Consider the following 25,720-nt stretch of genomic DNA (forward strand, 5'->3'; position numbering starts at 1 on the left):
CAAAAGCTACACAAAAAGACTGTCTTGGACCTTACACAATTTTGTAGTAGAGAAAACCTTTAAAAAGGATGTTCCAGGAAGAAAGAACTGTAAAAAAAGAAGTGGAAATGAGAAGCATGACATATGAGGATAGTGTGTAAATTAAGTTGCTTGCAATGGAAACTCAGTGTAGGGAATGGTAAGAGATAATATAGGACAGAGGCATTTAATTTGTATTGGATGGGGATTTGAATAACAGATCATTGCATCTGAACATTGTCATACGCCCATTAAAGAGTTTTCCAGAGGGGACAGACATTAAATGAAACATCTGCTACACCCGGATTCATTTTCTCTGCTTCTTCCCCAAAGTTGATTCAATGAGTGGAGGTTCATCCCCACAGCAGTTTACATCAATACCAAGGTTGGATTAGATATGATGATCCAGCACTAACAGCTGGATTTCCTCAAGCCGATCGCCTCCATCACTAACCAAAACTAAGGTCCAGTGAACTAGGTATAAGCCTGGGGAAATCATGTAGACAGATACGGTTGGCTTATTCATCAGACTGAGGGTCTGGCTCTATCTTCCTCTCTATTTTCTGCCAGATTAATTAGTCTAAAATCCCAGCTCCTATATTCCACATATTCCATCCTACCACACACAAAGAAACTATAAAATTGAAATCCTGTTTTGAACCTCAGTGAGTAACAAGGAGTCCCTAATTCTCTGCCTCATTTATGATAAACCCTTTCTTCACCTGATTACTGCACTCTGAACTTATCCCCCACTGGCAAGGGAGCTTCCAAATGGGAGGCTTTTGTGACATGCATGTCACCTCCCTGACTTCCAAAATTTCTGATTAGTGTTCTCTATTGCTATTTCCCAGTAAAAGGCATGATTCCTGTTACTATGTGAAAGTGTTAGTTGCTTAGTTGTGTTCAACTCTTTGCAACCCCCATGTACTGTAGCCCACAGGCTCCTCTGTCCATGGAATTTTCCAGGTAAGAACACTGGAATGGGTTGCCATCCCCTTCTCCAAGGGATTGTCCTGACCCTGGGATCAAACCCAGGACTCCTGCATTACAGGCAAATTCTTTACTGTCTGAGCCACAAGGGAAGTGCTCCTGTTACTAAAATTGCCCATTTACTGCTTGAGTTTGTGAGCTTGCCGTGGACAAGATCATATATGCAGGTCAGTTTGCCAAAACTCAGTTTCATCTATTATATTTTTCTCCTTTTCCTAATTAGTTGAGAATTACTTGTAGTCCCAGGATATCTCTTAACTATGTCCATCCAAATTTAATATGGCCATCATCCTGGCAGTCAAAAAAAATACTTTAATAGCTTACCAATATGTATTTTATAAAGCCCAATATGTACCAAATTCATGCTCCAAATTGAAGTTTCTTAAAAATCTGTCTCAATTTTCCTTTTTAAAATATCTATTATTATCCAACAAAACTGGTTACTGAGCTACCTCCAGAATGTTACTGACCTTCTCCCTCTATATGGGCTTCAGCTGACAATTCTTTCTAAATAAGCGAAAGTGTTAGTCGCTCAGTTGTGTCCAACTCTTTGTGACCCCATGGACTGTAGCCCGCCAGGCTCCCATGGGATTCCCCAGACAAGAATACTGGAGTGGGTTATCATTCCCTTCTCTAGGGAATCTTCCCGACCCAGGGTCTGAACCTGGGTCTTCTACAAATAAAGCATAACCAACTAGCTTTTCTCCGAATACTATAATTATATTCCTATTTCAAGTCTCAGTTGAAATCCTACCTTCCCTCCAAAAATATTTGCTTAAGGGCACCCTCCCTGGGCTGAGGTAAGAGGACAGAATACTAAGTAGTAGAAATCACCCAGGAAGAAAGTTTCACAAAGGCTGTGAGCTCAAACATTATGGACTATAAGGCTTCTTGAGAGTCAAGCCATGAAGAGTACATCCTTATCCTTTGTTCAAGAGACCTTGTATCCTTTTCTTCTTTACCAGACAAGAAAAATAGCTTTATTATAGCCAAAAAAACCCATTGTTTATATTACCTTAAATTCCCCTTTAATTAGTTATGGCAAGAGCAGAAGCAGTGCAAATGAAAATGGCATAAAAACACAGCCTATCACTTTTAGAAGTGTTAATGAATGCCCCGTGGATTTTTTTTTTTAATTGCATGAGAACAACAAGGAGATGTCTCCATAAAACTGGTGCTTCTCAGGGAAAAGTGTTAATGCTATGCAAATTAAAATTTGAAAGTCTACTTAACAGAAATCAGCAACACCAAGAGTTGTGCATGTGGAAAACACAATTGATCAGTCCTGAGAACAGAGCCGTCCAAGTTCTGATAGCTGTACATATCTCTAGCTTAGCCATTTTAGGGGATGCTCTCATTTTATGATGCAAAGTAAGCAAGGAGTTCTAACAGATTTCAAAGAGATTTTCCCTGGTTGAGGTGAGGAGGGAGGGCTAACCTGATTTCTTTCTTTGAGAAAATTTTACAAAGGCTAAAGACTTGTTGAGAAGTTGACGCAACTGCACATGCCCTTAAGAAACTTCTCATCCAATGTGATCCTTAAGTTTCTCCATTAGACAACCGTTATTTCTAAAAAAATTTGAAATGAAAATTTGGGGGGTTGGCTATAGATATTAAAATATATATTAAGTAGTTTTCCTATTCTTCTCTTTATATACTTGGAATGTTAGAAAAGCAGTTATATTCTCACTCTTTTTCTCATTCCTTATCAGCTTCAGGCAAAAAATTTTAATCACGTTACTCTCTGATAGCACAGTTAAGAGAAATCCTTAGTCACAGTGTGCATAATTTTATAAATTTTAGCTTGGCATTAGCTAAGAGAAAGCCTAAGGCTTTAACAACCTCAAAAAGATACACTTCTCTGTTAAGAACTAATAGATATACATTATGGATATCTAATGCTTTGGGTGATTAGCTAGAACACTGAAGAAAATTTAAGAAGTATAGAAGTATTTTACATAAAGAAATGCAAAATCAATACTTTAAGCTTAAAAAACACTTTTTAATTTATTTGAAGTAACATTTGCTATATAGAGTGATCCACCACTTTTCAAAAGTATATATCAGCTTCATTTATTCAAGAAGTATTTACTGGGCACTGCCAGGTGCCCTCTGTGCAAGGAGCCATGCAACTTAAGGAAGAGAGACATGTGCTTGACCCCCAAGGAGCACCGTACAATAAGGAAAATCATGGATCTAAGTATCAGTTGCAGTGCAAAATGGTGTATGCTTAATAAGAACTATTACAAAATACTATGGGGACTGGAGAAAGCAAACATTTGGGAAGTTTCAGTGATAAATAAAATGGACACTTGAAGAAAATTTTATAGAGAATATGATCTTTGAGCTAGATAGATCTTGAAAGATGAGAATGATTTCATTAAGCAGAGAAATAAGGCGAGGTCAGTCTGGACAATGAGATCAGACTGATGGGAAGAGCCAAAGTTACAGGGACACCATATAACCTCTCAGGGACTTAAAGTATTCTAGTACCATGCTTCTCATAGTGTGGTCCAGAGACTAGAAGAAACACCATCCCCTGCAGGCTTGTTAGGAACGCAGAACCTCAAACCTTCTGATTTAGGGTCTGCATTTTAAGAAGATCCCCCAGCGAGCTATAGGCACATTAAAATTCATTAAGTCCCAGTCCAAAGTCTGTGGTAAATGGGAGAAGACTGATGTGAGAGATGAAGATGCAGTGACAAGTGTGTGTCTTCGGCATACGACATTACATTTATACTGATTTGAAGGATTTCTTAAAGGGTTTCTGAAGCAAAGAAATTGTGTAATCTGTAACTTAAAAGATAATTCTAGTGGCAATATGGAGATATGTTTCTGTGAAGACAGAACTGGACACAAGAATATCGGTTATGAGACTACAATAACGTAAGAATGATAATCACTATTTATTAAGGGACTACTACATGTCAGACATCATGGCATAAAGCTTATATTTTATATGTGTTACTTTAATATTCCCATTATCTCCACTCTGCAGATGAGAAGAAATGTAGGAAAGGTTTTTAAAAATTGTCTGAAATCATATGATAAATAAGCCACAGAAGAATTTTAACCTCAGTCTAATTTCAGATTTTGACCTTCACTCCAAAACACATTCCAAATCTATCTACTTAATTTATCTCCACCCTAGCATATTTGCTTGCTCCAGTCCATTTTTTTAATGCAGCAGTCCAAGTGATGTTTAAGAACAGAAATCCTCTCTTCAGTAACAAACAAATAATAAAATGTAATTTTTTAAACCATAGTCCACAAATCGCTAATAATTTGGATCCTGTCTTATATTGGAGATCTCATCTTGTGACATTCACTATTACTGTATTCTGTCACATTATACATTGAATAACATTAAGCATTTTCCCTCTCAGATTTCGCACTTATGGTGTGCTTTTGCCTGCGGCACTCTTGTCCCACGTCTCTGCATGATGACTGGCTCCAAATCAGAGATAATTTGTTGATCTCAGTCAGCAGGGTCACCTCTCATCCCATGTCCCCTCTATAACTGTTTCCATCCCAGCTGTTGAGACTCCTTCCTTTTCTAAGGCCATTAGAGCATCTCTCTCTCTGGTTCCATTCAGTGGTTATTTTAACAACAGAGTAAAAATTATCAACGTAATTTTCTATTTCCCATTTTAGAAACAAAATATCAACTGGTCAACTGATGGGAGAGTAAGTGGGGAACCAAGGGACAGTAATAACATATTAAAACATCTCCCCTTTAAACTACAATAATTCTCATTTGGGATTAAGCCTGAAGATCAAGAGTTACCTAGCAGCTTGTTTTTTCCAAGCTGGTGGAGAAGCTCTTCACTATCCAGTAATCTGCCTTGATGAAGGATGCAAGGAAGAAAAGCTCAAGAAAAATGTGTACTAGATTCATGGTAAAACTCTCTTTGCATACCATTCTACAGTTTAAAATCAGTTTGTGTACCTTTTATCTTATTTGATAAGATAATCATATGAATTAAACATTGAGCAACCAGAATTTTCTACTGGGTTACTCTCATCAGCATATATTCTATTGTTCCTATTTATAGTTAAATAATTAAAAAAAAAAAAAAAAACCTTCTTTGGAACCCACTTCTCTTCAAAAACTACCACATCCTGTGCACCAAAACTCCTCTAAAGACCTTTTAAATCCATTCCATCCTGGCTTTTGCATGCACCATTCCACAGAAATTGCTCTTAGCAACTCTGATGAAATTCATCAATTCCTTAAAAGATCCAAAGTATCACATTTCACTCAAAAGGAAAAAAGGAATCTTAACAGTCTTATATCTATTAAAGGGATTGAATTTGTCCTTAAAACCTTCCAACAAAGACAACTCCAGCTCCAAATATTTTCACTGGGAAATTCTACTCAACATTTAATAAAGAAAAATTATAAATTATCCACAGCTTGTTGTAGACACTAAAAGATTAGAAAACATTTCCCAACTCATTTTATGAAGGTCTCATTTATTTTGGTCTCAATTACCTGAGACCAAAAGCAGATGAAGACATTATGAGGAAATAGAAGTACAGACCGATATCCATCACAGACACAGATGTAAAATTCTTCAGCAAACTACTAACAAACCCAATCCAGCAATAAAAAGATTGGTTCATCATGACCAAGTGGAGTTTATACCTTACCAGCACGTAAGGCTGGTACAAGATTTAAAATAATCAGGCAACAGGACTTCTACTTCATTTAAGACTGAATAAGAGGGGTTAAATTTACATTCCTTCTTGAAACAACTGGGAAAAAAACAGACAAAATATATGAAAAAAACAGTATTCAAAACATTGGATATCAGGAAATGAAAGACAGGGAAAAGTTAAAGTTCAAGTAAGCCCTTTGATTACTAGTTTACTGCCTGAAAGAACACTTCCGATGTATTGCACAGGGAGAGGAATGTCAGATGGAGCCCAGGTATCTCCTTAAGTTATGAGACAGAGCTAGGTGTCCAGGAAAATTAAGATACTAAAATTTTCATCACAGAGTACTGGAAGGGACAAAGAGAGAACTCTTGAGATGTGCAGACTGAGATCTGCAGAAGTCTTTGTTGTGTATTAGTGGGCTCCTGATCAGTACATACATAGTGAGGAAACTACCTGAGGTCAAGCAAAGAAAGATTAGTGGGACCAGTGTGAGCAGCCAAGCAGGGTCAGGAATGTCTGTCTCAGCCATCAGGGCTTCCCTGGTGGCTCAGGTGGTAAAGAATCTGCCTGCAGCTCAGGAGACCCAGGTTCAATCTCTAGGTTGGGAAGATCCCCTGGAGAAGGGAATGGCAACCCACACCAGTACTCCTGCCTGGAAATCCTATGGACAGAGGACGCTGGTGGGCTACAGTCCATGGGGTCACAAAGAGCCAGACATGACTTAGCAACTAAACCACCACAGCCATCAAAGTGTAAAATTTCATTATACTCTTAGTTCAGAGTATTAAGAAGGATCCTGCCTCACCAATGGGGGTGAGTTAGCTCTAGACTAAATACAACTCTAGTTTCACCTAACAAAGCTTGAAAGCAAGATCCATATAGGATCAAATATTTTCCAGCTAACTCTATCCTAAAACAAGCTCAAGAATACCTTAATAGAAAACAAAAACATTGAACATTAAACACCCAGGGTAAAATTCATAATGTCTTCTATCAAACTGAAAAATTACCAGGCATACAAAGAGGTAGGAAAATATAATCTATAATGATAAAAAATCAATCATAACCAACACAGATGATAAAATTAGTAGACAAGGACATTAAACCAGTTACAACTGTATTCCATATGTTCAAGCAGTAACAGAAAAGTTTGAAAATAAGTAAAATATAGAAGATATAAATGTAACCCAAATGGAATGTCTAGAGATTAATATTACAATGTCTAAGAGGAAAAGTATATGAGATGAAATTAATAAATTACAAACTGAAAATAAAGTAAAAATAAACTTGAAGCTACCATAACAGAAACTATCTAAAATGAAACATATAGAGAAAAAAAGATGGAAAACATTAGTAGAGTATCCATTAACTGTGAGATGACTAAAGGCAGCCAAATATGCATGTAACTGGAGTCTCCAAAAGGGTGGGTGGGAGGTGGGAATATTTATAAAGCAGTAGCAGCTGAAAATGTACTAAATTTGATTAAAATCATAAACTCACAGATCCAAGAAACTTAGAAAACCCCAAGAACAAGGAATATGCAAGAAAAAAAGAAAAAAATTACATCAAGGCATACTATAACAAAATTATTTAAAACTAGTGCTTGTTCTTGCCTGGAGAATCCCAGGGATGGGGGAGCCTGGTGGGCCACCGTCTATGGGGTCGCACAGAGTTGGACACGACTGAAGCGACTTAGCAGCAGCAGCAGCAGCTAAAGAGAAAAATCTTAAAAGGAACCTGAGTACACAGATAATATATAAACATAAAGATAGTGACAGATTTCTTGCAGAAAACAACGCAAGCTAGAAGATAAGTGCAGCAACATCTTCAAAGTACAAAAAGAAAAGCATGATAAACTCAAGGTTTATCTCAACATAAGAAAGAAGAATATTGTGTGTGTGTGTGTATAAAACAAATCTTAGAATTTCATAATACTAACTTCTTGCTCTTAATACACTGACTTGTATTTATAGCAATAAAATTTTCTATCTGCTTATACAATAATCATTTCACAATCAGTTATTTAAACATGTATATCAACACATTTTTATGGACTACATTATATTTTAAATTATAATATTTGTTTCCAAATCAAACCAAAGATTCTTCTTTTTTTCATTATTCTCAAACATTCTCAACCAATTCTCAGATTGTTATCTCTATAGAAAACTTTAAAAATTAAGAAATATATGTCAGTGCCTATAAAATGAAGTGAAAACATGTATCTACAACTACCCTCACGTAATTTGGTTGGAACATGAAGAATGCTAACAAATGGTCATTCCCACTTCCTGTTCTATAATTCAAACTGGAGTGGAAAAATCACTCAGATGCCAACATCTTGGTGAATGGACAGGGAACCTTGAGAAATAAATAAGAAATGGATGAAGGAGGGAACAAAATAGCAGGGGAAATCGGTGTTTGGGTCAAGGCTGGAGCTTTATGGGCTTTGTGGGCTGTGTGGACTTTTAAGCTTGAGTGGGGTACACAGTCAGTTAACTTAGGACTCCTGATGGCTTTGGCTAACCCTGCAAGTGTAGGAGGTAGGGATTAGGTGTTTTTAGACCTTCCTGCATGGAATATTTGTAGCTTTTATTGTGTTTCTGAGCCAATTCTTCAGGCCTACACTTTGAAGCTCAAGAACAGATGTGTGATATGGCCTTGAAATGTACTATCTGGGCTTTGTCCACTTCCAAGCTGGGTCACCTGCTCTGGGACCCTCAGGTCACTGTTCCTGATATTAGCCCCACACCTCAACAGAATGGGGGCAAAAAGTCCTTTACAGAGAGGAAAAGTGTGTCTTTTTCACATGGTCCATTCAAGTCAGAGTCTTTAGCAAACAGATGTAAAATCACCCCAGAGGGTTCTGTTGCCTCCAAAGAAAATAAATGATGAAGAATGTGAACAAAACAGAGGAAGTTATGAAGACTGCTTTGATGATGATTATGACCACCTACAGCATTTGAAAGAAGCATCTGGGCCCTACATACTTAAATCCAAATTACCTTCAGTACACATAACAAGAGAGAGGAGAAAGAGGAGACTTTGATAATTCTAGGCCCTGGAATTAATTTGCCTTCATCAGAGTTTAAAACAGAATGTAAGGAAGTTATTAACTGGTAACAAAACCAGCTCCTATTTTGGGTTCTCATCTGGATTTAGATCCTGACATTGTTGTGGCTCTTGGTGATGATTTCAACTCTGTTACCCAGAAAGTCTATGTGAAGGTGACTTTATCCTTCAGATTAATGAGGAACAAGAGAGGAAGAGGGAATGAATAGAAAGAAATCTGAAGATGAAAATGTCAGCAAGTGGAAAGATATGGATGGGAAGAAAAGAGATAGGGAGAAATGATGACTGATTTATAAATGCCAATCTCAAATGAAGATAATCTGGCTGTCAGGACAAACCTCATGAAGTCAAAGGATGCTGGTTTTTTCCTTGTTTTGTTTTGATTTTTTAAGAAGAAAAAATAAAAAGTCACCTTGTATAGAATTCTATGACTTTCTCAGTCATGAGAAGAAATAGGTAGCATGAGCAGTTTGAGTATTATGAGCAGTTACAATGGTAAGATTGGAGCTCTCAGATCAGTTCAGTCGTTCAGTACTGTCCAACTCTTTGCCACCCCATGGACTGCAGCATACCAGGCCTCCCTGTTCATCACCAACTCCAAGAGTTTACTCAAACCCATGTCCATCGAGTCAGTGATGCCATCCAGCCATCTCATCCTCTGTCGTCCCCTTCTCCTCCTGCCCCCAATCCCTCCCAGCATCAGGGTCTTTACGAATGAGTCAATTCTTCATATCAGGTGGCCAAAGTATTGGAATTTCTGCTTCAACATCAGTCCTTCCAATGAATATTCAGGACTGATTTCCTTTGGGATGGACTGGTTGGATCTCCTTGCAGTCCAAGGGACTCTCAAGAGTCTTCTCCAACACCACAGTTCAAAACCATCAATTCTTCAGTGCTCAGCTTTCTTTATAGTCCAACTCTCACATCCATACATGACTACTGGAAAAACCATAGCTTTGAATAGACAGACAAAGTAATGTCTCTACTTTTTAATATGCTGTCTAGGTTGGTCATGGGAGAAGGCAATGGCACCCCACTTCAGTACTCTTGCCTGGAAAATCCCATGGATGGAGCCTGGTGGGCTGCAGTCCATGCGGTTGCTAGGAGTCAGACACGACTGAGCGACTTCACTTTCACTTTTCATTTTTCACTTTCATGCATTGGAGAAGGAAATGGCAACCCACTCCAATGTTCTTGCCTGGAGAATCCCAGGGACGGTGGAGCCTGGTGGGCTGCCGTCTATGGGGTCACACAAAGTCGGACATGACTAGCAACTTAGCAGCAGCAGCAGGTTGGTCATAACTTTTCTTTCAAGGAGCAAGCATCTTTTAATTCCATGGCTGCAATCACCATCTGCAGTGATTTTGGAGCCCCCAGAAAAAAGTCCTTCACTGTTTCCACTATTTCGCTGTCTATTTGCCATGAGGTGATGGGGCCAGATGCCATGATCTTAGTTTTCTGAATGTTGAGCTTTAAGCCAACATTTCATTTTCACTCTCCTCTTTCACTTTTATAAAGAGGCTCTTTAGTTCTTCTTTGCTTTCTGTCAACAGGGTGGTGTCATCCACATATCTGAGGTTATTGATATTTTTCCTGGAAATCTTGATTTCAGCTTGTGATTCATCCAGCCCGGCATTTCTCATGATGTACTCTGCATATAATTTAAAAATGCAGGGTGCAATATACAGCCTTGGTGTACTCCTTTCCCTATTTGGAATCAGTCTTGTTCCATATCCAGTTCTAACTATTGCTCCCTGACCTGCATACAGATTTCTCAAGAGGCAGGTCAGGTGGTCTGGTATTCCCATCTCTTTCAGAATTTTCCACAGTTTGTGGTAATTCACATTGTCAAAAGCTTTAGCATAGTCAATAAAGCAGAAATAGATGTTTTTCTGGAACTCTCTAGCTTTTCTGATGATCCAGTGGGTGTTGGCAATTTGATCTCTGTTCCTCTGTCTTTTCTAAAACCAGTTTGAACATCTGGAAATTCATGGTTCACACACTGCTGAAGCCTGGCTTGGAGAATTTTGAGCATTACTTTACTAGTGTGTGAGATGAGTGCAACTGTGCTTTAGTTTGAGCATTCTCTGGCATTACCTTTCTTTGGGATTGGAATGAAAACTGAACTTTTCCAATCCTGTGGCCACTGCTGAGTTTTCCAAATTTGCTGACATACTGAATGCAACACTTTCACAGCATCATCTTTTAGGATTTGAAATAGCTCAACTGGAATTCCATCACCTCCACTAGCTTTATTCGTAGTGATGCTTCCTAAGGCCCACTTGACTTCACATTCCAGAATGTCTGGCTCTAGGTGAGTGATCACACCATTGTGATTTTCTGGGTCATGAAGATCTTTTTTGTATAGTTTTTCTGTGTATTCTTGCTACCTCTTCTTAATATCTTCTGCTTCTATTAGGTCCATACCATTTCTGTCCTTGATTGTGCCCACCTTTGCATGAAATGTTCCCTTGGTATCTCTAATTTTCTTGAAGAGATCTCTAGTAGTTCCCATTCTATTGTTTTCCTCTATTTCTTTGCATTGATTGCTGAGGAAGGCTTTCTTATCTCTTCTTGCTGTTCTTTGGAACTCTACATTCAAATGGGTATATCTTTCCTTTTCTCCTTTGCCTTTCACGTCTCTTCTTTTCACAGCTATTTGTAAGGCCTCCACAGACAACCATTTTGTCTTTTTGCATTTCTTTTTCTTGGGGATGGTCTTGACCCCTGCCTCGTGTACAGTGTCACAAACCTCCATCCATAGTTCCTCAGGCACTCCCTCTATCAGATCTAATCCCTTGAATCTATTTCTCACTTCTACTGAATAATCGTAAGGGATTTTATTTAGGTCATACCTGAATGGTTCAGTGATTTTCCCCACTTTCTTCCATTTAAGCCTGAATTTGGCAATAAGGATTTCATAATCTCAGTCACGGTCAGCTCCTGGTCTTGTTTTTGCTGACTATATACAGCTTCTCCATCTTTGGCTACAAAGAATGTAATCAGTCTGATTTCAGTATCGACCATCTGGTGATGTCCATGTGTAGAATCTTCTCTTGTGTTGTTGGAAGAGGGTCTTTGCTATGACCAGTGCATTCTCTTGGCAAAACTCTATTAGCCTTTGCCCTGCTTCATTCTGGACTCCAAGAATGGTTGGAGCTCTGGATCATGCCAATTTGGAGGGTTCCATTAGTGTAGAAAGCAAATGGTTACATGAAAGAGAAGGTAGAGAATTGTGTAAAGCTGAATACACCTAAGACTCTGAGGATGAAGGTCTGCCAGTAAATGAGATTGATGAGTCTGAGGAGGAAGAAATGTTTTCTGTAGTTTACCAGCAGCAAGAGAAGCAGGACTGTGAATTAATTTGTAGCACATGCTCAAATTTAACCATTCTTAGTTTGTCAGGTAACCAAAGCCCAAACAAATTCAAATATTTAATAAAACAGGAATACCTCTCAATGATTTATCAAAGAAAAGACTCAAAGCAAAGCAAGTTAATAAGTGCAGACGATTAATGGCAGTGATCTGCCTGAGGTACCAACTCACTCACATTCTGAAAATGAAAGCAAAGCAAATAAAAGAACAAGAAATCAAGTTATAAAAGAACAGAGGGTGGAGAAACTAGCTAACAAATCATCCTGCAAACTGGAGAAGGCAGGAAAAGGAGCTGCTGCAGTTAAATATTAAGGGCCCAAAGTTATGAAAATGGGACTTTTAGGAAAAAGCACACCCCCTACTAGGGACGCCTCATTACGTTCAGTGATGATTTGCAATGTTCAAATGACAAGACTCTGCCATTTTTATTGACAGGTACTGATAAAACAAGTATAGTATTTGAACTAATTTTATAGCTCAATTATAAAACTGTTGAACAAGTTTCCCCTGCAGACCATCACATACATAGTGTCAAATTTTTAATGTTTATTTAATGTTTATTCTTATTGTTTTAAATGTTTAATTAAATTTAATGTTGTGCTATAAATTTACATCAGTGCTAAAATGACTTCATAAATGTGAAATGTGTTGATAAATTATTGGAAAACATCATCATGGCTTGCAGAAAAACCCAAAGACCACAAAGTTCGATAGAGGCTCAATAGTAATGGATGGAGTTCTAGTTTTAGATTCCTAGGTCAGGCCCTTGATGGGCAAATTAGATCAGCTGCCCTGAATACTTTTCATTCTTATTCTGATTTACACTATATTCAGGGCCAAGGAGAAATCTCTGAAAGAAATCTGTGAAAGGGTTCACTTCAGGAGCCATACAGCTTTGCCTATGGCCTCAAGCATTGCCCTCTCACCACTGTAACACAGCCTGTCTTTGGTGCATAGAATCTGATCATAGGTTTAGACATCAGTGACCCAAACTATTATTTCACCAAGGGAAGAGTGATAGATTTTATTAATGAACAACTAAAACTGGAGGAAGCTGTCATAAAAGAACATTTCACCTTCTTAAGGTAAAGAAACAATTCTGAATGTAAACAACAAAATCTGAGAAAAATAATTTAACAGGGCTGCCTGTGGAACAATCTAATTCTAGAAATTGGATATACTTTAGAAATCTTCAGAATGTGAGAAAATAATAGCAAATGAAGCAACTGACAAATAACTAATCTCAAAAATATACAAGCAACTCCTACAGCTCAATTCCAGAAAAATAAATGACCCAATCAAAAAATGGGCCAAAGAACTAAATAGACATTTCACCAAAGAAGACATACAGATGGCTAACAAACACATGAAAAGATGCTCAACATCACTCATTATCAGAGAAATGCAAATCAAAACCACTATGAGGTACCATTTCACGCCAGTCAGAATGGCTGCAATCCAAAAGTCTACAAATAATAAATGCTGGAGAGGATGTGGAGAAAAGGGAACCCTCTTCCACTGTTGGTGGGAATGCAAACTAGTACAGCCACTATGGAGAACAGTGTGGAGATTCCTTAAAAAACTGGGAATAGAACTGCCTTATGATCCAGCAATCCCACTGCTGGGCATACACACTGAGGAAACCAGAAGGGAAAGAGACACATGTACCCCAGTGTTCATCGCAGCACTGTTTATAATAGCCAGGACATGGAAGCAACCTAGATGTCCATCAGCAGATGAATGGATAAGAAAGCTGTGGTACATATACTCAGCCATTAAAAAGAATGCATTTGAGTCAGTTCTAATGAGGTGGATGAAACTGGAGCCTATTATACAGAGTGAAGTAAGCCAGAAAGAAAAACACCAATACAGTATACTAACTCATATATATGGAATTTAGAAAGATGGTAACAATAACCCTGTATACGAGACAGCAAAAGAGACACTGATGTATAGAATTGTCTTTTGGACCCTGTGGAAGAGGGAGAGGGTAGGATGATTTGGGAGAATGGCATTGAAACATGTAAAATATCATGTATGAAACGAGTTGCCAGTCCAGGTTCGATGCACGATACTGGATGCTTGGGGCTGGTGCACTGGGACGACCCAAGAGGGATGGTATGGGGAGGGAGGTGAGAGGAGGGTTCAGGATGGGGAACACATGTATACCTGTGGCGGATTCATTTTGATATATGGCAAAACCAATACAATATTGTAAAGTTAAAAAATAAAATTAAATTAAATTAAAAACAAACAAAAAATAATATAGACTTAAAATAAAATTTGATTTAGTTGTATATGTTCTAAAGCCAAGATGAAACAATCTATTAAACATTTCAAAATGCAAAGTAATACATAGCTTACAATGTTATTATAAATCTGGAAATATAAAAGGCACTGTATTCCTTCAGTAAATAGATGTGTTTATGTATTGAACTTTTTGTGTTTATTTCAAGGAATAATTAAATAAGATCTAAAAATAAAAATATCATTTGACTGTTAAAAAAAAGAAATTAGGAATAAACGGGAGTGGCTTAAAAAATATATTTGAGTCTTATTTGCAGAATTAGAGAAGTTTCAATATAATAACAAAGAAAGAAAAACAATAGCATTAAAATAGAACTAGAAGAAAGCCTACAATCTTAAAAAGGCAGGTGAGACACAGTGACAAGGAAAATAAGATGATTTCTCTTCAGAGGCCAGGCCAGAAAGGCATAAAAAAGAGGTGCACTAAAGGCAGTCTTTGAAAACTCCCCAAATAGTTCCAGATTACAAACCACCTCTGCTCTTCAAAGATGCCCTCAATAATTCCAGCCACATGACATTCACGCCCCTATATAGTTTCTTCCTACTTTTTACCTGGGTTCATCAATGTATGACCAATAAAATATAGAAGTGATATGTTACTTTCAAGGTTAAGTCATGATAAGATGCTGTGACTCTCTTAAATCACTTCCCCTGGTGCAACCAGATGCCATCTCCTATGAACACTCAGGATACACTGTAAGACTGATACATAAGGAACTAAAACCTTCTGTCAAAGTCACTAAGGAGCCAGGGGTCCTGCCAAGAACCATGTGGATGAGCCATCTTGGAAGTGATCTTCAAGCCCCAGTAAAGAGGTCAGATGTTTACAGATACACACACACACACACACACAAAAGACTAAAGGAAATGTTCATCTCTGGGGTGTTGTAATCATGGACTTTTTTTTCTCTGAAATGTTTTTATGTTCAAAGTTTTCTAAAATCGGCACTGTTTTAAAATTTAAGACTGAAAACGACAATGATGGGGTGTTGTAAACATGGATTTTTTTTTCCTCTGTAATGTTTTTATGTTCAAAGTTTTCTAAAATTGGCACTGTTTAAAATTTAAGACTGAAAATGACAATAATGTAAGTAACAGTTGGGAAGTGGGGGGACATGCATAGCCAAAATACAGGCTTGAACAGAACCAGAAAAGGATGAGTTCACGGCTCAATAAGTTTGGCAACCCTCAGAAGAAGCACCTGAAATTAGGACTTGATGCAACTTGTTCCCAAAAACTCTAGTACAAAAGTGGACAGGTGAGACCAAGAAGGAAAGGAAAGCAATACTGATGTGCTCAACAGTCAGATACCAGTGTGGGCAACTGCAGCTCAAGTCCATAGGAGGCTTCTGGGAGACCTCCCCAAAAGAGAAAAAAGCTGGGGAATTTAATCACCAAACCTCTATCGTTTGTTGGGGGCTTTACAGCAATGTACAGATCTTGCAAACTACCTTATACCTAGACTAAAGGCAAACCTGAAGCCAAGATGCTCCTGATAAAAAGTGCACAGGAATGCAGAAAATTAGGGAAAGATGGTCACATGCACACACTGAGGAGTCTGCTGAGCTGCTATGTCAGCAAAGGATACACGTAGGAGACACGGGCCGATGACACTGGGAAGACAGGCTGAGACTGACCTGTGGCTTTCAATTCTTAAAGAGCTTGGACTTCATTTTACGAGCACTTAAAGAACTAAAGAGTTGACTTAATTTTTATTATGCAGAATTTTAAACATACATAAGATTATAAAGAACAGTCAGCATCAGCTCAGGCCTATCTGTCTATGCTGCCATTAATGTTTTCTCGATGTGATTTGAATCAAATCCCAGGCATCATATCAATTATTCATAAACATTTTAGTATGTGTGTATTAAATATAAAAGATAAGGACCTCTTCTCCTTTTTAATACAACCTCAATACCACTATCAAATCTAAAAATAATTAATAATTCCTTAATACCATCAAATGCCCAGGCAACATTCAAATTATCAAGTGAGAATTTTAAGAGGAAACTTATGTGGGAAAAGTTACCCTCGTACCAGCAAACACGATGTTTTACTGCCATGAGAACCAGAACAGAGGAGGGAGACTGTGGATTCCATGACCACAGGATGGGCATGAGACAGGCAAGGTGTGAGCTAGAGTGCTGGTAACTGAGATGGAAACATGGACCCTTCGTGAGAGGGAGACCTGACGGGGCTCAGTGAAAGCAAAGATGAGGCAGCACAGAAGTCACCAGGTCATAGAGAAGCTGCAAGGAATAATGACATAGGATAGGAGGTGACGGATTTAGCCCTGGATCTATTGGCTTTAAAGACTAATCTCTGGTTGGAAACGTAGAGAGAATACCTGGAAGATACAGAACCGTGGTTTGAGGGAGAGACTGGAATTAGAGACTTAGATCTGAGAATCACAGAGGTTATACGTAATCAAAGTGTACAAAAGAGAAAAAAGCAAAGGGCAAGGCAGAACTTCATCCTCGCCTTAAGGAACTAGAAATTAAAGCAAAGGCCATGACAGCAGACAAAAATGGAACAGTCAAGAAGGCGAGAAAGAAACCAGAACTGAGATTTATCACAAAAGCCACTTTCAAGAAGGATGAAGAATCCCCAAGTACAAAAGATACAGGAAAATATTCTGGGGACACCAAAGTACATTAAATGCTCAGTGGTGTTCTATTATATGTGTGGTTGGTGGTTTAATCGCTAAGTCGTGTCTGACTCTGCAACTCCATGGACTGTAGCCTGCCAGACTTCTCTGTCCATGCGATTTTCCAGGCAAGAATACTGGAGTGGGTTGCATTTTCTTCTCCAATCTATCATATACTACCCTGCAAATCTTAAAGAGTTCCCATTGTATGCCAAAGACTGTGCTGAAGGTCCTGGGCATGAGATGGAAAATCCAGTTCAGACCTTTCCGTCTAGGAGCTAACCCTGTAGTGAAAGAAGTTATTCAGCTGACTGTGCAAAGAGATAATTACCAGCTGCAATTACTGCAATGTGGGAAAGCCCAGGGTTGCAGGACTTCAGGACTTGCAGAGACGGCACATTAGGAGAATCAGGTCTGTTCTGGGAAAGTAGGGAGGATAATAGATGGTTTCCTTGGAATCTGGAATAGATTGGACAGCCACATCCACAGGAATTCTCTGGCATTCCTCCTGGACTTGTTAGTAAAGAATGACAACATTGTTTTTGTCATTCAAAAAAAAGAACATGAAAACACGTCATCCACATTTCCAAGTAAAGTCAACTAGATCTTTATTTTGAAATAAAGAAGGATTTTAGGAAATTTTGATAATGGATTCCTTGTTGAGATATTTTGTACAAATGTTTACAAAGAAAAGAGATATCATCAAAAGCAAGGTGTGGGAACTTCTAAATTATTTTTAGTAGGATCTAACATATGAGTGTCATAGAAGAAAACACGTATTTTGGCTTCAGTTTCTGCCATAAAAACTTATGACTGAAACAAGTATTTTCTTTTGGAAATCAGTATTTTGGTTCTCAGGGCTCAAGCAGTCATTTTGTTTGGAAATTATCTTTTCATACTTACAGCGAGGACAGAACTCTGCAAAAGTACCACACCATGCCAACAACCACTGATCAAGTTTTTACTGTATTCCCACACTGCTCACATTTGATAAATTCATATATATATATATAATTACCTCCAAAGAAATGAAAAGTAAAGGCTTTAAGACAACATCCATGCAACAAATAGTAAACTCTAAAGTTGATCCATCTAAGAATTAAGAAATTAGCTCAGAGATATGAGTGGTGCTCAAATGTTTTAGAAAGCAATTTGGATGCAAATTAATCCTTAAAATATCCTCAGAATATTCTTTGGATTTTTTTTCTTATTGGAATATTATACTTTATTATTTTTAAAATAAAAATTCAGATTCCTTTTAGAAACCTTCCTTGAGAAATAGGTCAAGTTCAAAAGTATTAAAAGTTTACTGACATGGTTTCAGATTTCACATGACAACTTGTCTTAAACTATTACTTGTTGAGATTTGATATAATATTAAAAAGAATATCCAGAACTATCTGGAAAAGTTATTAAAATTATCCTCCCTTTCCAACTACATATTTGCATGAAGTCAACTTTTCTTTATATATGTCAACTTAAATACTATAATGCAACAAACTGAATGCAGAAGCAGATTGTAAGAGTCCAGCGGTCTATTAAGATATATATTCAAGACATTTACTAAATGTAAAACAGTGTCACTCTTCTCACTACTTCTTGTTGTTCTGAGAAATCTATATTATGTATTTTAACATGTGAAGTTGTTTAGTTGCTGTCATGCCTCTTTTGCCACTTCATGGACTGTAGCCCGTCAGGCTCCTCTGTCCACGGGATTCTCCAGGCAAGAATACTGGAGTGGGTTGCTGCCGGGGTCCAGCCCTGGCTGATCCAGGGTATTCGAAGGAGAGACGGCTTCGGCGACCTATTTATTTATTTATTTATCAAAGATATAAAGAATAATAGAATGAGGATAGCTCAGTAGGAAAATTCAATGGAGAAAAGAAGCTGAGTAGCTTGGTTTACGAGGAAAATCAATATAACCTGTGACACCAGGTTAGCTCTGACCACGGAGGCCGCAGGCGCCCTCTAGAATAGCGGAAGGTGCCCCACCTTAGGCACCTTCTCGAGTGGTCTTAGAAGCCCAGGTAAATAAATGGTCGCAGAGGATATCTGCGCTCCAGATGGAGACTCAGCTGGAAATTGAGGGGAAGAATGACATGGGGAGACCAAGCTTTGGTGAGCAAGGCCCATAGCTTTATTTTCAACAGGGGTTTTTATACCCTAAGTTAAACATAGAGGATAATAGGGGATGCAAAGTCAGCAGTTTTTGATCCTTATCAAAAACCAGGGTTTCTTTCCTGCAAATTTATCGTATACAAATGGTTTAGGTGATTTACATCATCTTCTGGCCAGAAGGCCTATTAACATTTTATGACTCTTGACAAAGACTTATCAACAAAGACTTGTTTTCTCTAAGAGTAATTATTTTAAGGTTTGGCGCCATCTTCCGAAGGTGTTAGATAAAATTGCATTCCTATAGGGCAGAGGCATAATGGGTTTACAACAAAGGAAAGAATTTATTACCTTAAGGGTCTAAAGTTACTAACACCAAGGCCACTATTTATTTTTTCTACATACCAACTATATTAATTAATACACATTCAAGGATACAATACAGGGGATGTGGAAACTTGGCAACAAACATTGGCTCATCAATGAAATCTTTTACTAGTTTTATTCTGACAGTTTCTAACTCTCTGAGAGGCTCGAAGCTATTTGAATATCTTAAGCTTCCCGTGCCTCTCGAGGCTGGGAGACTGTAAACAATCGTATGCATAGCTGTAGGAGACGGGGTAAACTTGTCAGGCGAGTTAAAGAGCCATCTGAGGGGTTTGGATTTAAACACTCCTAGTTGCCCAGGAACTTTATTAATTGGAGCTGTAAGTTAGCTCTTTGACAGAGAGAGTGAGATGGTGGTGGGGGCCAGCCTCCAGTAAAGTCAGAGGTGAGAGCACAAAGCAATAAAGTAGGCAGACTCTGGTTTTTGGGGGTAGATGTTCAAGAATATCCAGGGGGACTCCTGAGGCTCGATCCTGCCTTTGCGTATGCCGAGCCTCCTTCCTCATGACCTTTGTCACGAATGGAATGTCTCTCGTCGGCTCCCGGCAGGTTGCCATTTCCTTCTCCAGAGGATTTTATTGACCAAGGATGGAACCCATGTCTCCCACATTGGCAGGTGGATTCTTTACCACTGAGCCACCAGGAAAGCCCCAACATGTAATGATTATTCATTATTATCTTAAAGTATAATAATAAAATTTTTCAAAGATTTCTCAGCTTTAAAATCTAATGTGATAAATACTCAGATATAACCTATGTTAATAAAAGCTCTTTAATGATTTTTCATAGTGTAAAAGTGTTGAGAAATCCTCAATAGATAAAATTTCTGCTTACCATGTTTACTATTTGTTATTTTGGATCGTTCCTGGGTTGCTTTAATCTACTCCAAGTGCACCTTCCATTGAAAGTTTGATTTCAACAGTATGGCCAAATCAGCACTGCCAAGGAAAGAACAGGGTATTTGCCCCAACAGGCTTTACAAGGTTCAAGAGGAAAGCAAAAAGTTATTGTCAAACTATATTATAAAATTATTGTCCAATTATATATCACCTATGCTGGAACTGTATGTTTTTTGAAACTTAAAATATTTATATCTTTCCTAATTATAAAAGAATCAAAAGCCTATATAATACAGTACATAAGATTTAAGAAATCACCCCCAAATCACCCAAAGATATCCATTTTGCTATATTTTCTTTCAGACTTCTTTTTTTCATACTATAGTTAATGTGTGTGTGTTAATGTGTGTGCCTGGCAAGGATGAAATGATCCATACATAAATTTAGCTATAAGAGTTCTAGGATAATAAAGGATTTCAGACTGGAAATCTCTGGATCCTGAAAATCATTGGGATATAAGTAAGAAATCTATTGTATAAACCTAAGTGATTTGATTTCATTAAATCAAATGTATACTGCCTGATAAGCTATAATAATTACGTTTTCAACCTAAAATATAGCTGAGTAAGAGATCTAGACATTAAACAGTCTTCCAGTTAAAAATTTTAATATACAGAAGTATTTAACATGCAGAAGTTATTCTACTAACAATATTAAAATGCTGTTATACAGGAGAATGGGCTTCCCAGGTGGTGCTAGTGATTAAGAACCAGCCTGCCAATGCAGGAGACAGAAGAGATGCAGGTTCAATCCCTGAGTTAGGAAGATCCCCTGGAGGAGGGCATCGCAACCCACTCCAGTATTCTTGTCTGGAGAATCCCATGGACAGAGAAGTCTGGTGGACTTCTCTGCAACAGTCCATATGCAAAGACCCAGACACAACTGAAGTGATTTAGCACGCACATGCATTACAGTAAGCATGAGTGAACATCATAGTTCTACTTTGGTATTTGGTATTATTAAGAATGCCTGTTAAAAAAAAAAACAACAACAACAACAAAAAAACAATGCCTGTATTTTAAAAATCTTGTTTCAGTGAATCACTATAATATCTACCAACTTTGCCTTAGCACCTTACTTACAATAGTGAGGATCCCCTTTTGGCTCAGTGGTAAAGAATCCATCTGCCAGTGCAGGAGCCATGGATTGGATCCTTGATCAGGGAAGATCCAGCATGCCACGGAGTAGCTAAGCCCATAGGCCACTACTCTCGAGCCTGTGTTCAAGAGCCTGGAAGCCCCAACTACTGAGAAACGTGTCACAACTTCCGAAGCCCAAGTACCCTAAAGCCCATGCTCTGCAACCAGAGAAGCCTGCACACTGCAACTGCGGACAAGTCCATGCGGCAACCAAGAGCCAGCACAGCCCAAAACAAGAATCCTGCTTAAAACAGTAATTTAATCCCATACGTGTGCTGATATTTGTGTGAAAGGTACAAAGTAATTAGTGATAACTGTTTCTTCAAGACCATCTGCTTTCAATTTTTCTTCAGATGTTTTATCAATTGTCACTATGAGAAATATTAACTTTCCAAAAATTAAGCACATTTGAAACAATTTTTAAGAGGGGAGAAAAACTGATAGAACTGACCATTATAGAAAAGTCGAAAGGTAACATACAAAATATGTTTGAGAATGCTTTTTTCTTAATGACCTTGCAAATGTTTCAACGCCATATTTTTAAGTATTCTTTCCTAAAACAGGCAGTTTGTGGCTTCCTGAGTTACTTTTGTATCACTTTCAAGCATCACTGATAAGTTCCAGCAATCACATATTGAACAATAATTATCTAAAATAACTTATTGAAACCCTATAATTTTTGTTATACTATATTGAAAAGTACTTCACTACATTTTAATATCTTGGATGAAATGAGCTGAGTTGTGAGCAAAATTAAGTCTATAATTTTAACTTAATCACATTGTTTATAAACTTTTTTATTTTTAAATTAATATTTATTGGAGTATAGTTGCTTTGAACTGTATTAGTTTCTGCTGTACAACAAAGCGTATGCACATATCCCCTCGGGTACATGTAAGGGAAGATTTCCTGCCCATTTAGGTCACCACACAGCACTGAGTAGAGCACACAGCATCAACAGTGCACATACGTCAAGCCCAGTCTCCCAATTCATCCTGCCACCACTTTCCTCTTTATAAACTTCAATTTTTAATTATTTCCTCTTGGTTTCAAAGCTGTCTCACATGACCTATTTGCACATAGCATGAATATGGACTGAAAGGCATCATATATAAAAATAAAAGGCTAACTCACAAACTAATATAAATGTGGTCCAAACAACAAATATAAGAATCATGCTAATCTGTCATTGTATTTTCAGTCTGTTGTGGTTTAACGTAATTATTACGTTACTGTCACTAATGAACATAATAAATATGAAAAGCATCTACTAAAAACATATACACTGCTTTTAGATATTATCAAAATCACAGTGTAATTCAAATGGGTATTAAAAATCTAGCCTTAAAATAATTTCATTTCTATGCATGTAGACGTTCTCACAGGCTGTTGAAAGCCCCCACCATATTCATTTTAAGATGGATATATACAGCATTTACTTCAGTTCACAAAGTGTGGACATAAAACAATCTACAGAAGCTTTTTACAGGGTTTAAAAGAGTTCTAATCACCCATGCCAACTGCACTTCTTTCTCAACACAAAACTGCTTTTGAAACCAAGCATTCATTTGCTGAAACAAGGAATCTGCTGTTAAAGAGATTGATTATCCTAGGGCCTGACCTAATTGGGAGATTAGATATGGTTCTCTATTCTGGGTGGCATGGTTTATAGAGGGAAAAAAACAACAGAAAAAGAGCAAACTTCTTTTGAACTCCAATGCACTTTTACTTACTTCTAATTTTCTTTAAATAGAAACAGTATTGCAATTGTCAGATTGGTGAAACTGGTGTGTTATAAATTAAGAATTGATTGAGTTTATCACATCATTTTGTTAGTAACAGGTACTTTCATCACACAATCCCACTTTCATCATATAACCCAAACATTATCTAAAAAATGACTCTTTTTGGTCATATCCCACTGAGTTAAAATCACTATATAATGCACACACACACACACACACACACACACACACAAACACAAATCAGGACTTTTACCAATGTATCATTTCAGTGTTTTCTATAGCCAGCTAGATACCAGGTTTTTCCCCCAGACACAGACATCCCCTCATTGCTGTGGCTAATTGCATTTTTCTTCCTAGCCTTTGATAATCAGACCTTTGTTAATGCTATTCACCAATATATCAGACTCAGGTCATCCATCCAAAACACGACAAAAGACCCAGATGCTCATGTAAATTGCACTCCCCCAAAGCACTGCCCTCTTCCTGCATAAGGATACAGATCCAGGACCCCCTCCCATTTCTGTTCACTCTCTGTATTCATTTAATCTGTCATGGTTGGAAAAAAGTATTCAGAGGCTTTAAGAAACATTATGCTTTGTCTACTCGATAAATCAAATAATCAGATAATTATGAAGTGAGATATAATTTTCTATACAAAATTTTACAATTTCTTATTCCAGTTGAACTTCAAAATTATGTCCGTTTTTCAGAATAGACTCTTTTCGACTCGTTTTTCACCCCTTCTTGAACTCTTGAGATAAAACCAAATTTGACTGCCCTCTTTCACTGAAGAAAAAAGGTTTCAAGAAGGTGGACTGAATCATTCATAAACTATCTCAGAATTAAATAGCTAATTTAACTACATGATGTATTCCTGTTGTCTTCAGTTAAAATCTGTATTAAGTATTAATTACTCAGAATCTCTACTTTCTAAAGCCTTCAGTAGCTTCAAATTGAATAATTTCAAGAGACTTAAAAACTACTATAATGATGTTTTTAAATGGAAATTATTATAGACTCAGATCGCATCAGGATCATAATATGTGTGTAGATGAATCCATATTCCAGGATTAAAACTTCTTTCTGCTCATTTCACACTTTAGGTTCATCCCATATATTCTAATATCCACTATGATGTGGATACTAAAGTAGAAACAGATAGTTGTTTTTTAGAAACCCTTTAGTGTTCATTTATTTATTTTTGGCTGTGCTGGGTCTTCACTGCTGCACTTGGGCTTTCCCTAGCGGCGGCAAGTGGGGCCACTCTTCCTTAGTGAGCAGGCTTCTCACTGTAGGGGCTTCTCCTTTCAGAGCATGGGCTCTAGGCACGCAGGCTTCAGTATGTGCAGCATGCAGGCTCCAGAGCATTGGGCTTGAATAGTTGTGGCACATGGGGTTTAACAGCCCTGTGGCATGTAGGATGTTTCCAGAGCAGGAATCAAACCCATGTCCCCTGCATTGGCAGGTGGGTTCTTAACCACTGGACCACCAGGGAAGCCGGTTTTAAATAGAAAACAATTAATCCAAATAGAAACCACCAACAATATTTTGGTATTTCAAAGAGAGCATAAAGACCAAATTAATGTATATGATTTTCTGATCTCAATTCTAGAGGCTTTCAAATTTAATTAAAATTGAGTGAAACTCAGTAAAATGGTAAGAAACTTCTAGGGTTCCCAGGGCTACTATCCAGTCACAAATACAACCACACTAAATTTAATACACTCAACAGTTGATCATAGTACCAAAAAATCAGAAATATTTTATTGCACTTTCATAATAATATGATATCAAACATTAGTAGCCATGAAGTTCAATAAATATTACAGAATATACCATTGATCTTAGAAATCGAATGGAAGAGGCCATCAGTTTATTAGGACTCTCTGTGATTGAGGCTGAATAAAGTCAGGACAGAGAGAGAGCAGCACAACTCATACAAAAAGAACAGTCAAGGCAGAGCAAACAAGGTCAAGAGGAAAGGACAGATTTCTAAATGACTGGAAATTTAGGGGAGTTAAAGAACCATAAACAGAATACACCAAAGATACCTTTAGAAAGGAGAAAGGGGGGAAATTGATGAATCTGTGATAATGAGGCAAATTCTGGGATTCTCCTGGTAATTCCAGCACTCACCTGACTTTACACACTGAAGAAGTACTCAAGTACTCTTGCTTTGCTTGTTTCTATAACTCTGCAGTCTGTCCTGTCAGCCACGCTCCTCCGTCCATAGGATTTCCCAGGCAAGAACACTGGAATGGGTTGCCATTACCTTCTCCAGGGATGTTCCGGACCCAGGGATCGAAACTGGGCTCTGCATTGCAGGCAGTTGCTTCACCGTCTGAGCCACCCAGGAAGCCC

The 25,720-nt window shown here is 37.8% G+C and overlaps 1 pseudogene; it reads left to right on the plus strand.

The window, feature by feature from the left end:
* Nucleotides 1–12,445, plus strand: part of LOC102407887 — a 33,931-nt pseudogene extending 21,486 nt beyond the window's left edge.
* Nucleotides 12,446–25,720: the final 13,275 nt, after the last annotated feature.

Source organism: Bubalus bubalis, chromosome 7, assembly GCF_019923935.1.
Source record: "Bubalus bubalis isolate 160015118507 breed Murrah chromosome 7, NDDB_SH_1, whole genome shotgun sequence".
Lineage (NCBI taxonomy): Eukaryota > Metazoa > Chordata > Mammalia > Artiodactyla > Bovidae > Bubalus > Bubalus bubalis.